This window comes from Prunus mume, linkage group LG2, assembly GCF_029339155.1.
Source record: "Prunus mume cultivar Tortuosa linkage group LG2, ASM2933915v1, whole genome shotgun sequence".
Classification (NCBI taxonomy): domain Eukaryota; kingdom Viridiplantae; phylum Streptophyta; class Magnoliopsida; order Rosales; family Rosaceae; genus Prunus; species Prunus mume.
Window position 1 is genome coordinate 39,648,193 of NC_142699.1, and position 13,630 is coordinate 39,661,822.

At 40.4% G+C, this 13,630-nt stretch overlaps 1 pseudogene; it reads right to left on the reverse strand.

Moving 5' to 3' along the window:
* Positions 1–607: 607 nt before the first annotated feature.
* On the reverse strand, positions 608–11,353 carry LOC148920320 (uncharacterized; annotated as a pseudogene).
* Positions 11,354–13,630: the final 2,277 nt, after the last annotated feature.

Below are 13,630 nucleotides of genomic sequence, written 5' to 3' on the forward strand. Positions count from 1 at the left end.
TTAAATATAATTTAATTAGCCAATTATCTTTGATTTAAGATAGAAAATATTTCCCCAAATTAAGTATGAGATTTCTAAGGGTGTTTTTGTAACCGCACCGAAGTCACGCAGCCACATACCGACTGAAACCATGCGGTATATCCAAAATGAGAACCACTGCCGACCTGCACAAGGCCGGTTATAGGGGGTATCGGCATAGGTCGGTATCGTCGTCGGCAATCGGTGTCGGCGATGAACTGCATAATTCATCCACTACAAATAGAGAGAGAGAGAGACAGAGAGAGAGAGAGAGACAAAGAGAGACAGAGACAAAGAGAGAGAAGAAAAGAAAATAAGAGAATGACAAGCTTATCTTTCTGAGCACGTGTAAAATCATCCAGAATCTTTTTGGTGACCTTGTAATTGATAATATCTGCATACCAAGGGTGTCAGTGGCCTTTAAGGAAAACAATTGTTCATCTGGAAAACTCTCACGTAAAGGGATGAGATCTTCCTCTGTGTGTGAATGCAGAGGTTTGCTAAGATGATCTGCTACAACATTCTCACTCCCTTTCTTATCCTTGATCTCCAAGTCAAACTCTTGAAGTAGAAGTATCCATCGAATGAGTCACGGTTTTGCATCTTTTTTTGTGAGTAGGTACTTCAAAGCTGCATGATTAGAAAACACAATAACTTTAGTACCAATCAGATAAGATCTAAATTTTTCTAAAGCAAATACAACAGCTAAAAGCTCCTTCTCTGTTGTTGAATAATTCAATTGTGCATCATTGAGTGTTCGAGATGCATAATAGATGACATGTGGCACTTTGTTGACACGCTGCCTTAGAACTGAACCAACGGCATAGTCTGAAGCATCACACATCAACTCAAATGGTAAACTCCAATCTGGTGGCATGATCACAGGAGCCGTGGATAACAACTCCTTAAGCTTGTTGAATGCTACCACACACTCTTCATTCATATCAAATGTTGCATCCTTTTGAAGCAAACGGCATAAGGGTCTAGAAATCCTTGAGAAGTCCTTTATAAACCTATGGTAGAAACCTACATGCCCAAGAAAAGAACGAACCTCCCTGACAGTAGTAGGGGGGGTAATGAACTAACAAGTTCTACTTTAGATTTATCAACTTCAATTCCCTTTTCAGATATGATATGTCATAGAACTAATCCATGTGAAACCATGAAATGACATTTTTCCCAATTTAATACTAGATTAGTTTCTTGACAACGTTTTAGAACTAGGGACAGATTATGTAGACATGTATCAAAAGAATCACCATAAACAGAAAAATCATCCATGAACACTTCAATTATTTTCTCAATCATATCAGAAAAGATACTTACCATACACCTTTGAAATGTGGCGGGAGCATTGCAAAGTCCAAACGGCATCCTTCGATATGCAAATGTGCCAAATGGACATGTGAAAGTCGTCTTTTCTTGATCCTCCGGAGCAACTGCAATCTGATTATATCCAGAATAACCATCAAGAAAACAATAATGAGAATGTCCAGTTAACCTTTCCAACATTTGATCAATGAATGGGATTGGGAAGTGATCCTTGCGTGTGGCGCTATTTATCTTCTGATAGTCTATACAGACTCTCCAACTATTTTGCACACGTGTAGGTACTAGCTCATTAGCTTCATTCTTAACAATTGTGACTCCGGATCGCTTAGGAATTACCTGAATAGGACTCACCCACTTGCTGTCTAAGATAGGATATATGATGCCAACATCAAGAAGTTTGACAACCTCTTTCTTGACGACCTCCATCATGAGTGGGTTCAAACGGCATTGAGCTTCCCTTGTTGGTTTTGCACCTTCCTCCAACAGAATTCTATGCATACATGTAGCTGGATTTATACCTTTGATATCTGCAATGCTCCAAGCTATGGAAGTTTTATGATCCTTCAGTACCTGGATAAGTTTCTCTTCCTCTTCTGCTATGAGTCGTGATGATATGATGACCGGTAATTTTTCATCCTCTCCCAAAAATGCATACTTCAAATGTTCAGGAATCGGTTTAAGCTCCAATTTGGGTGCCTGAATTACAGAAGGAAAAGTCTTTTCATTAGAGGTAGGAAGAGAAGTAAAATAGAAAGAAGACTTACCATGAATTGGTGAAAGAGACTCAAGGGTCGCCACTGTCTGGATTAATTCTTCTTCAATGTGCTCGGAATAATTAAGCGTTCCAAGTGTAATGCTATGCCCTAACACCTTCTCTAAATTTTCTTGTCCCACACCTTTATTAAAACAATCCTGCACAAAATAATCAAACTCATAAGTAGAAAAACAAGATGCAAAATCACTAGGGTACCTCATGGCATCAAAGATTCTGAACTTGACGCTTTCTCCATCAATTTCCATGGTTAAGGTACCATCGTAGACATCAATCTTCATACGTGCCGTTCTAAGGAATGGTCTTCCCAATATAAGAGGAAGTGCAATAGGCATAGGGTCATGTTTCATCTCAAGAACAAAAAAATCAGCGGGAAAAATGAGCTGATTCACTTGCACAAGTACATCCTCCAATAGGCCTTTAGGATATCTATTTGAATGATCTGCCAACTGGAGTACTACCTTTGTTTCCTTTAACTCTCCAAGGTCCAATGATTCATACACTGAATATGGCATCAAATTGATAGATGTGCCCAAATCACACAATGCTCTCCCAAACTCTTTCCCTCTGACTACACAAGGAATGGTAAAGCTACCGTCATCCTTCAACTTCGGTGGCAGCTTCCTCTGCTAAACAGCTGATACTTCCTCGTTTAATGCCACAGTTTCTTGATTATCGAATCTCTTCTTGTTCGTACAAAGCTCTTTAAGGAACTTTGCATACTTGGGCACTTGTTTTATGGCATCTAAAAGAGGTAAGTTCACTTGGACTTTCCGAAAAGTATCCAAGATTTCCTTATCAGTTTGCTCTTTCTTAGACTTCATAAACCTACGAGGGAAAGGAATAGGGACACATGAGTTAAATGAATTTTGAACTTCTTTACTTACCTTATCAGAATTGTTTGTGCTCAATTCTATAGCTTTAGGAAACTCTTCAGTTTTTGTTGAAGCCTCATTTTGCTCAAAATTTTTGGTTTGTTGCTCCTCCCCTTGCTCATTTGTATCTTTTCTAATCCTCTTTTGCATCCCCGGCTGCTCAAAAACTTCTCTGCCACTCCTTAAAATCACAACATTCATATGCTCCGCATTTGGATTCACCACAGTTTGACTAGGTAACCTTCCTAACTGGTGTTGTTGCCCCATCAAACTCGCTAACTGACTCATTTGGCGCTCAAGGTTCTCAATTGCTTTGTCTATTTTCTGTTGATGAGATTGAGTAGAGTTAGTTAAATAAGCAATTAAATCCTCAAGATATTGAGTAGAGTTAGCTAAATAAGCAATTAAATCCTCAAGATACTTACTTGGAGTTTGTTGTTGTTGAGGCTGCAATGGTGCATGCGGTCTTGCGTGAGAGAAGCTAGGTGGACGGTTATAGTTGTTGGGAACAAATTGTTGTTTGTTGTCTTGAATACTCCACTTGAAGTGTGGATGATCGCACCACCCCACATTATAAGTGTTGGAGTATGGATCATACTTTTGCCTTTGTTGCCCCTGAAACCCTCCTAACGCATTAGCTTGCTCATGACCACCCTGATCCATCAACAAAGGGCACATGTCCGTGGCATGTCCCATCATTGAACATACACCGCACACCTGTTTTGGAGCCACCATAACCTGTTGCACAAGATTAGTCAAGTTAGCTAATTGTAATTCAATACTAGAATTAGTACTTACCTCATTAACTTTCTTAAAAGGTAGCTCATCTTTCCCTCCAAATTGTCATGTGTTGCCAGCAATGTTCTTTAGCAATGCCCTAGCATTAGTTGGTGTTTTGTCCATGAATGCTCCTCCACTCGCTGCATCAAGCATTACACGATCAGTACCACACAATCCCTCATAAAAGTATTGTATTAGAAGGTGCTCTGAAATCTGATGATTAGGACAAGATGCAACCAAATGCGTGAACCGCTCATAGTAATCTCCAAAAGGCTCTCCATGTTGTCGAATTGCAGATATGTCTTTCCTTATGCTTGCAGCTTTTGTGGCCGGAAAATATTGCTCCAAGAATGCTTGCTTTACCTTGTTCCATGTGTTCATTGATCCCGGAGGTAAATTGTAAAGCCACTACTTTGCCTTAGCTTCTAATGTTAATGGAAATGCCCTCAACTTGACTTGCTCCTCCTTCACATTTGCTGGTCTCATTCCTGAGCATACCACGTGAAACTCCATGAGATGCTTGTTGGCATCCTCCATTGAAAAGCCATGGAACTTAGGCAAGTATTGAATCATGCCAGACTTGAGCTCAAATCCTCCTTCTGCATTTGGATATGTAATGCACAATGGTTGTTGATCCGTATTTGACATTGCCAACTCCTTCAAAGTACGGTTATCAGCCATGTCTTCTGGTTGTTCTTCCTTTTCTTCTGAACTCAAATGTGGTGGAGAAGATGTTGGTAAGGACACCAATGCATGCTGCTGCTTGATTTTTCTCCGAAGCTTTCGAAGTGTTCGTTCAAGCTCAGGATCAAAGAAAGCTAGGTCAATGCTCTTCGACCTTCGAGTATGCATATACAGCAAAGAGTACCTAAAATAAAAACAAAAACAAAAACAAAAACATTAATTAGACAAGAAAAGAAAAACAATAGAAAAATAAGTGATTAGAAATAACGGCGACACGGCGCCAAAAATTGATAGGATTAAAAGCACACCACAAAGTAGCACACAAATATCCTATTGATTTTCCTTATTAACTCTAAGATTTGTCAATTGTAGCATATGAAAATAAGGGTCTTTCCCGCAGAAGATTGCCTTATCTAACTACTTGAAATGTCACGAAAACTGGGCTGCTGTCCCTACTGACCAGCCACCGAAAAAATAATTATTATCCCTACTTACACTTATCGAAAGTCTACGAAATTTTATGCACAGATACTAGTCACGTAGAGCTACACTCACACAAATATTTGGGATTTTTAGAGTTGATTTGCTATATAAATTAAATCGGACAACAACAGGATAGAAACGGATTTTGAATTATAAGAACAGATTATATTTCACAATTAAGAAAATGAGTCAGGGGAAGTGCTATCCACCACCAAATAGTCATGCAAACATGTTATGTTTTAATCAAATTCCTTTTATTTCCGGATGAAGATGCTCAAGTTGGCTCAATGTTAGAACTCAACCTATTACTCTTTCTTAAGTAGTATGTTAAGAGAATGACGTTTTAAACTTAACTTCATCCCTAGCATGCAATCTAGAATGACGTGTTCAAAGATTTAACAAGTAGAAATCATTAAGAACGAAAAGAGTTTGAGTCATCACAAGGCATCGTAAGTACTGGCGTTGTCTTACTTATCCTAGGAGTTGATTCACATGTTAATCACAACTAACAAGTACTACTCTAGAACATATGTAGGTCCTTATTCAACAAGGGCAGGCATACACATATTCATAGCATTTGAATCCTAAATATGCTTACTAAGTATGCATCCATAGAAAACACATAAAGAATTCATCGACGAGACAAGTAGTGAAGCAATTTTCATCCTTTCATGAAAGAAATTGAAACGAAATGTCATAACACATTTGCAATCATATCTGGGGCTTCAAAACAGCCCTTAACTACTAAAAATTTAGTTACACATTATTCTTAAATTAAACCAAAAGAAAGACATGAGTTTGGGAAGGTAAAACCGAAAGTAGAGAATGCCAAGATTTCCTCCCTCCTCCAACATTCCTGCTTTGCCTCTCTGTGTCTTTCTCCCAAGATCGCTCCTAACAAACTTATTCCACTAATAGCTATTTATTGATGACAACAAATGAGAGAAAATGGTAAAACAATTGTAACTCTTTGGGTGGCCTTTAAGCCAATTACTCCCACCTAATCCCCATCTTTAATTCCATTTCGTCATATATTTGAATAGGTTTCCGCTGGCTTGTCCGTTTTGGCTGTTAGGTTTATTGCGTTTATTGCTTTCATTGCAGTTACAAACTGCTCAGCCTCTTGTGAACCTTTCAGTGTTAAAATGGCCATTACTGCTTCTAGAAAAATGATATGAACAATCCACGAAATCCTCCAGAGAATAGACATCTGTAACTTTCCAAGCATATATGGCACGTTCTCTAATTTATTTCGAGCTGTTCGCAACTTGCTTCCAAAGTCAGCTCATCTGCACAGGCAGTTTGGACGAATTTGTGACTTAAAATCCCACTTGTGCTATTTTTCTTTTCTTTGCTTGACAGATCCTACAAAACACAAAAACAAAGTAAATAGCTCAAAAATATAAGGAACTAACTAAGAAAAGACAAGTGAATTTGATGTAAAATATATATAAATATGAGCTTGTCAAAGAAGAAGGAGAAAGGAGAAGAAGAATTCGATGAAGAAAGAAAAAACTCAGAGAAACCAGAGAGAAGAAGAAGACGGGCCAAAACATGGTATAGGTGGGGGGCTTTTTGTTTACAAGAGGGGGCTTTTTTTAGTTGAAAAAAGAAGGAATATCGGGCCAAAACAAATTTTTTTTTTAAAGCCCAAAACTAAAATTGGCAAAAGTTGTAGAGGAAGTTTCAATTTTTTTTTTTCATTTTTAATAAACTCGGTCGATTGCGGTAGCCGATGGAATTGATCTCGGGATATCGCAACCGTGATCGATACTGATCGGTCCGATTGGTCAATCGCAACCGCTTTGACTTGGTCAACATCGATTTGCCGGCCGTAAAAGTCGGACGGTAACCAACGGTTTGCATTACTTTCGGTCCAACTGCACAGCCCTAGAGATTTCTATCAAATATCCATGATTAATCCTATCACCTATTTTTGGGTGAGAATAATTCCTATTTTTGAGTGAGATTTCCATTAAATCTCTACGAATATTCTCCTGTGAGATATTTGCACAAACAACTACATCATCATTTTCAACATATTTCTTGTCGAAACTTGACAGTGAGTTGGCGAAGTGAGATGCAAAACATTGGTCAATATGGCAAAGTGAGTCACTTTGACTTTTAAGGGACTGTGTGAAATTGACCACACTTTATAAGGCACTAAAGCAATTAACTATTTCTCTTACTATTGCAACTGTTTTTTTTTCAAATTTTTTTTTATGAACATTGGAAATGATAGTAATTGGTTGGTCTTTTTTTCTGTTCATAACAATTAAACACATGTTTGTAAAACTAGGCACCCTCTTCAAAACCAATTTTCTTTTTGGATATGGGTTTCCTTAGATCTCTACTGAAAAATAAGGAATTGTTGGATTCCCGGGAACCTTTCACACCCCTCTTCCCAACCCCTCCCACACCCCAAAGGAAAAAATTACGTTGTGGAGAATGTTTCCCTTCTAGATTTGGCTAGAGTTTTTGTCATCCCTGTTTGTACTATATTAGCCCAGACCTACAAGCCATGACATGTGCAAGGAACTTGACACCGAACGAGGACCACGAAAGCCCATGCTAGCCAACCCAGTCACTAAAGGCCCATATTCGCCAATTGGTGGGTGTCTTCAATACCCCATGCAAAAAGTACTTTGTAAGGCTTTGTAATGAACATACTCAATAGGACAAGTGACAGCCCTTTAGCCCACTACCACGGGCTCCACATCAAAATTTTACACCAAGTGAACACCCATAGACTTCTATAAATAGAGCCCCTTGCCTTAGGGCAAAAAGTAACAACAATTTGACATTTATACCCCGCTTTGTCATTTGCTATCTCCTCTCTTCTTCAGCTAACTTTAGATCTCATCCTCAGTAGGTTTCTCCTTCGGTTGGTACCACACTAGTAACCAAGGTCTCATCCTGTTCCCATCCTTCTTCTTCTTGTAGCTCTCGGCTTGCCAAAGGGAGGGACCTACCGAGGGTAGATCACATATCATCTTTTAAGTTTGGGCCCACTATTGGTCATCTAGTTTTCTGCACAAACAGATTAACGTTGTTTGTAGGAATCGTCACTGATTAACCTATACTTTTAACCAACAAAGATGGATCCTCTTCCACTTCCACGATTCTTCTAGCCTGAGAGTCCAATCCTTGGCAAAAAAAGTGGAGCAAGCCCTGCTTCTCAACCTCACAGACCGCAGTTAGATCTCATTGCTTGGCATATACCTATTCAATCTAACCTCATGGCTCAAATAGAAACTATGTGATGGGATATGGCAAAAATGCAAGAGCACAACAACATCATCTCTACCAAACTCAATGATACCAAAAGGCAACTACAAGACTAGTATGCGCATTCAGCGCAGATGGAAGACGGTGTTGAGCAGGCCATGCATATCTAGCAAGAAAAATCCCTCCAAAGCGTGCTTGCACCTGCTCGATCCAGGTATGTTTCTTCACCTATTTAATGTGATCTAGCTTATGGTTGGGTTGATTAGGGTCGATTTTGAAGTTCTGAAGCTCGATTTAGGATCTAATTTTGACCCATTTTGGGCTTGATTTTCCAGCAAGCTCCAACCACTTTTTGGCGTGGCCCAAGAACAAAAGTTGCTCCCTTAGTTGTCCTAATCACGTAGGTATAGGTATAGTCGGGTGTCTTGAGAATTTTCCGATTGCCAAAATTTTCTCAAGACACACATGTGTGGCCGGTGCGTGTGGCACCCCATGGGCCAAGGTTAGGTGTCCCATTTGGTTCTAGTCCCGAGCACGAGGTATGTTCGGACTCAAATTTGGTTACCGTTTGACAGTTAAATAGATATTGCACCTATTATGCGATATCTGAGTTCGATCGGTTCGGACCGTTCGATCGGTCCCAATTTCAAATAGTTGTTCCTCATACTTTCAAGATTGTGTAGGGACTGGTTGATCGAGAATTAGAATCCTAGATACTTTGAATCAATGATCCTGGGGTTAAGTAAATCGGTTACTGTCCGATCATGTCGTCGAGAGCGATCCGACCGCTCGATGGAGACCAAACTCTCGAGACATGTTACGTAGAGCTTGTTGGACTTGTAGGACCTTTCGGATCAAAAATCGAAGGTTGTGGGCCCCACGGGCCCAATTAGTCAAATTCCGCGGTCAACCGACCATTGGATCATGATGGGACTTCTAGAATGGGTTGAACTTTTGGTTATGGACCAATATGAATCGTCATATAACAAATTGAGGTCGTGGGCCCTACGAGCCCATCAACTTAGATAGTGGGCTTTGTTGGCTCGGTTGAGGCCTTTTAACAATTGTAATTGTAATTGGAGGTTTGTTTTAAATTGGCATTATACTTTGAGAATTTTATTAAATGTTTATGAATTATTATGCAATCGCTTTTACTTTCCAAGCATGTTATATTATGTTTAATTGTGTGGAGTTGGGAATGGCTTGGATAACCGAGTTTTGGCATGAGTAAGAAATTAATTAAATGCCTAATTATATGTATATATTTAAAAATATGCTCGGTGGCTTGAAATCAGTGAATTATGGATACTAGTTTTCTCAATAGTATGTTATACATATTTGCATGTAGTTTGAAAACAATTTTGAAAGATTAATCATGGTCAGATTCAAGTGAAGGAATGTTGGGATTGATCTTGTTTTAAAAAGGGATTGTGGTTATCTATTTAAGAATTGATTTTTGGAAAGTTGAGAAAGGATTTGGAAAAATGGATTTGTGGAAGAGGATTTGTGGAAAAAGAGGAAATTTTATAATAAGTTTCAGAAAATGGTTTTCAAACCCACCACAGAAGTACTCCTCAGTTGCCTTCGGAACTGTTTAGTCATTTATGACAATGCCCCACGAGTCTTCGGGACGCCTGAACCGTGTGGTGCAATGATTTGCATTCTCAGGTTGACTATATCTTCCTAAGTCATGCGAGGGGATATGGTAGATATGTGTTTCAAGCTAATCTCCTGATTCTGCCAAGATATGCGTTCTCAAGCTGACCACATGTCCCCCCAGTTCTGCGAGGATATGTGTTCTCAAGCTGACTATGTGTCCCCCGAGTTCTGCGAGGATGTAACATATATGGTATTGGAATTAACGGAATATTATTGGAATTGATGGATTATGATGGGGGGGTATGCCTAGGTGGAGAGTATTTGAGTTTTGAGATGTTTTAAACAAAAACTGATGATTTTATCTTGGTTATTGGTGAAAGTTTTAATACATGTTTTCAAATTTATGAGACAATGATTGAGAGTTTCTATGTTTTAAGGATTTTATATAATTCACAACTATTTTATTGTGTGATGAGCTTGTTTTTACATGCGAAAGATTGAAGCATATTTTAATCAAACCATGGATTTTGATATTAAGGTTTCATGTGGCCAATGTTATTTGATAACTTTCTCGTTTTCCTACTTATATGTAATGAGCTATTATATATATGTATTTGTGTATGCACATATGTGATGGGTAGAAGATTGTTCTAAAATCAATATCTTTTGCTTAAGTTTTAGCGGATTGATTAAAGTTTGAAGCTTTGGTTCTAGGAAAGTGTGAAGGAATATTTAATTCATGTGCTTACAGATGTGTTGAACTTTATTTTCTTGTATAAAAAACTACGTGTGGCTTGATCCCTCAGTACGTAGGCAACCTAAGCTAACCTAGGTGCAGTTGCAAGTTTATGATTGTTCATTATGTTCGGTTTTGTAAGGTTGATTGTGCTGAATGATTGGGATTTTCTTAACTGCATAATTTTTACAGGTGGAAACCTTTTTGGGAAATGTCCATTTTTCAAGGGATACTCTGCCGGTTTTCTCAGAAGTTAAACCCTTAAGTGTGTTTTTGTTTTGTGATATAGGGCAAAAAAGGTCATTTGTGCACGGCATCTGCCAAGTGTCAGACACGTAAAGAGTTCGAACCGGATTCCAAAGTGGAATTTGAATTGGGTCTTGTCATCAACTCTTCTCGCTTTCGGCACCTATGCTCCCGATTCAACATCAACATCTTATTCAACTCTCTAGCACACAAGTGGAAGCCGTCAACAAACTCATTAAGAAGATGATGAAGAAGAAGCTCGGGGTATCCAAAGGTGATTGGCCAGAAACATTACCGGAAACACTATGGGCCATTCACACTTTGTACTGAAGGTCGACAAGTGAAACCTTATTCTCTTAGCCTTTGGAACGGAGATAGTCATACCCATCAAAATCAACGAGCCCAGCTACCGAAGGCAAACCTTCCAGCAATAGGAAAATGTATCCTAACAAGCTCACCTTCAGAATGCCACATACAAACAGTGCACCTCCTGATACTACGATTTTTCCCGTTAAACACCGATCGTTTAAAATCAGCGATTGGGTTATGCACAAAGTCTCTTTTGCTACAAAGACCGCTACCATAGGCATCCTCAGTCATTTCATAGGTACGAGGTCATCGACATCTATCGACCAAGGACTTACTGATTGTGCGATTCCGATGGAAAATCCATCGGCCATCCATGGAACGTCGATCAATTGAAGTACTACTACAAGTAAACTCTCGGCCTTTGGCCTTGCTCTCTTGCATATAACTTCTTATAAGACGCTGCCAAATGACACCATCCCAAATGTATTTGTTGCCCTCAATACTTCTTAATGAAAGGCTATTTGCCCAAACCTTTACTACAACTGTGTCTACATACGATAATGCACTTACGACCCTAACTAAACCACTGCCTATAACACCCAAAAATGCGTCGACCGGCAGAACCAAGTTGTTGGTGATATGGAGATACTCATCGCGGGCGATGGCCTCTTTCTCGGCCTTCTTCAGCCTTAGCCAATCAGCGAGGGTCATGTCATTGACCGTATCCGGCCCCCTCTTCTTACGGGTCGAGGATTCAGCCCATTCGCTACTTTGGAGGCTTTGGCTGCCAAGGCGCAGCCTTTTCTTGGTCTCCTTACACTGCCACAAAACGTAAGTCAGTACAAAACCAGCATAGATTTCTACGAACTAGAATATCGAAGAGATAGATAGGGAGAAAATGACGAATGACAAGCAAACAATTTACTTTCTTCCTTCTCCCTCCTTAGCTTTTTGGCCTCGCATATCAGCCTTTCCTTAAACTAGTTGCCAAAGCTCAACAATGTCTTGAAGTGCTGATTGTCTAACGTTACTGATCGCCTCAGTCTCTCAATGGTGGCAATGTCCTCCTTGGAGTCGCTCGGCTGCTTCAAAGAAACTTCACAAATAATGACAAAGCTTGGTTAGAAACGGTACATAATAATTAAGCCATATGCAATTGGCGTGCCACAAGCACTATATGTAGACAAATCAAACAAACAGTTGTCGAACTGCAACCCCATGCCTATCGATTGTTTGGAATGAAGTTGGGATGTGCCTTCAACGGCCTCGCCATTTGTTGATGCTTTTTGTGAGCTAGGCACCCCTGTTAAAAATTGGCCATGCTCTCCAGCATGCAAACAGTTGGACTACACTCGACTTCTTCGGTTCAAGATTTTGACCTCGAAACATTGTCACGGGTGCTGTTTGTGCCTAATAAATCACGGCCATGAACTGATTGAAGGGACTTCCTTTCGGCCATGGCGCTTACCGTTTTGTCAAGCATTTCACCTTCCTAAGAACAAAAGAAAAGTTGCAAAGGCAGAATCCTCTCGGCCTCGCGATCGCAGTATTGAAGGCCGAGGCCGAAAGCCGTAAAGACACGGCTTAAAAAAGCTGTGGTTGAATCACCACGTGGCCTCCGGGCCCCACGCTCCATTTAATGAAGTAATGCCTCTGACTTCGCAGCAAACCCACTAGTCACAAGAAGCATTTAATGCACATGGGAAGTGACTGAAGTTAGGATTTGGTGATGGAAATCAGGGTGGTTAGGTGCTGACATTCTCACAAGTAATCTTACGACTTAAGGTGAGATCACCAACTACCAGACCAGAGCATTAAATACGTTCCCATAGCCCGAGGCGAACCCCGATCAGGCGGTGGGAGATTTACCAAGATTTATAGGGGTCACACCACCATGCTTCTCTACCCCAAACTGCCATGCTTCACGATCCCAAATGCCAATTTGACTACTCACTTGCCCCGGTCAGACTCCACCACGCAGGTCTTATCAGCCTCGAATGTCCCTCCAGGACTCCTATAAATACTGAGCTCAGGACCACATTCAAAGGGTTCAAACACCAAACCAAAAGCCTCCCACGGAGCAAATTATATTTTTCTGTATTGCACTTTCAATACCTTTATTTGTTTTCTTAGGAGTAGTGGTAGATTGTAAGGAAAATCCATTCATCAATATATCATACGACCCTTGATTTTCAAGGCGCCGGAGCACCATCTCTATTATCGCCTCACTCACCCCATATATCATACGACCGTTGCTATCTGAGCAAGCGCCGGAGCACCGCCTAAAACTCGCCACCAACACCACCACTAAGCGGCCTTGTAGCTCGGGCCGTGAACACAACGGCCGAGATCGGTTCCTTTCTCGGCCACGATCGTCTGATTAGGAGTCGAGCGCAAAACAAGCGCAACATTTAAACCATCTCCTACCCGAACCTCATCATCATCTCGACACACGGTGGACCGTGTTGGCACTCCACGCACAACCGCCTTGCATCCAAAGAAGGCGTCGCGTGTTCGCACATCCCCTTGGCCCGGAGTACCAGGCCGTGAGATTGCGACGGACAAGCA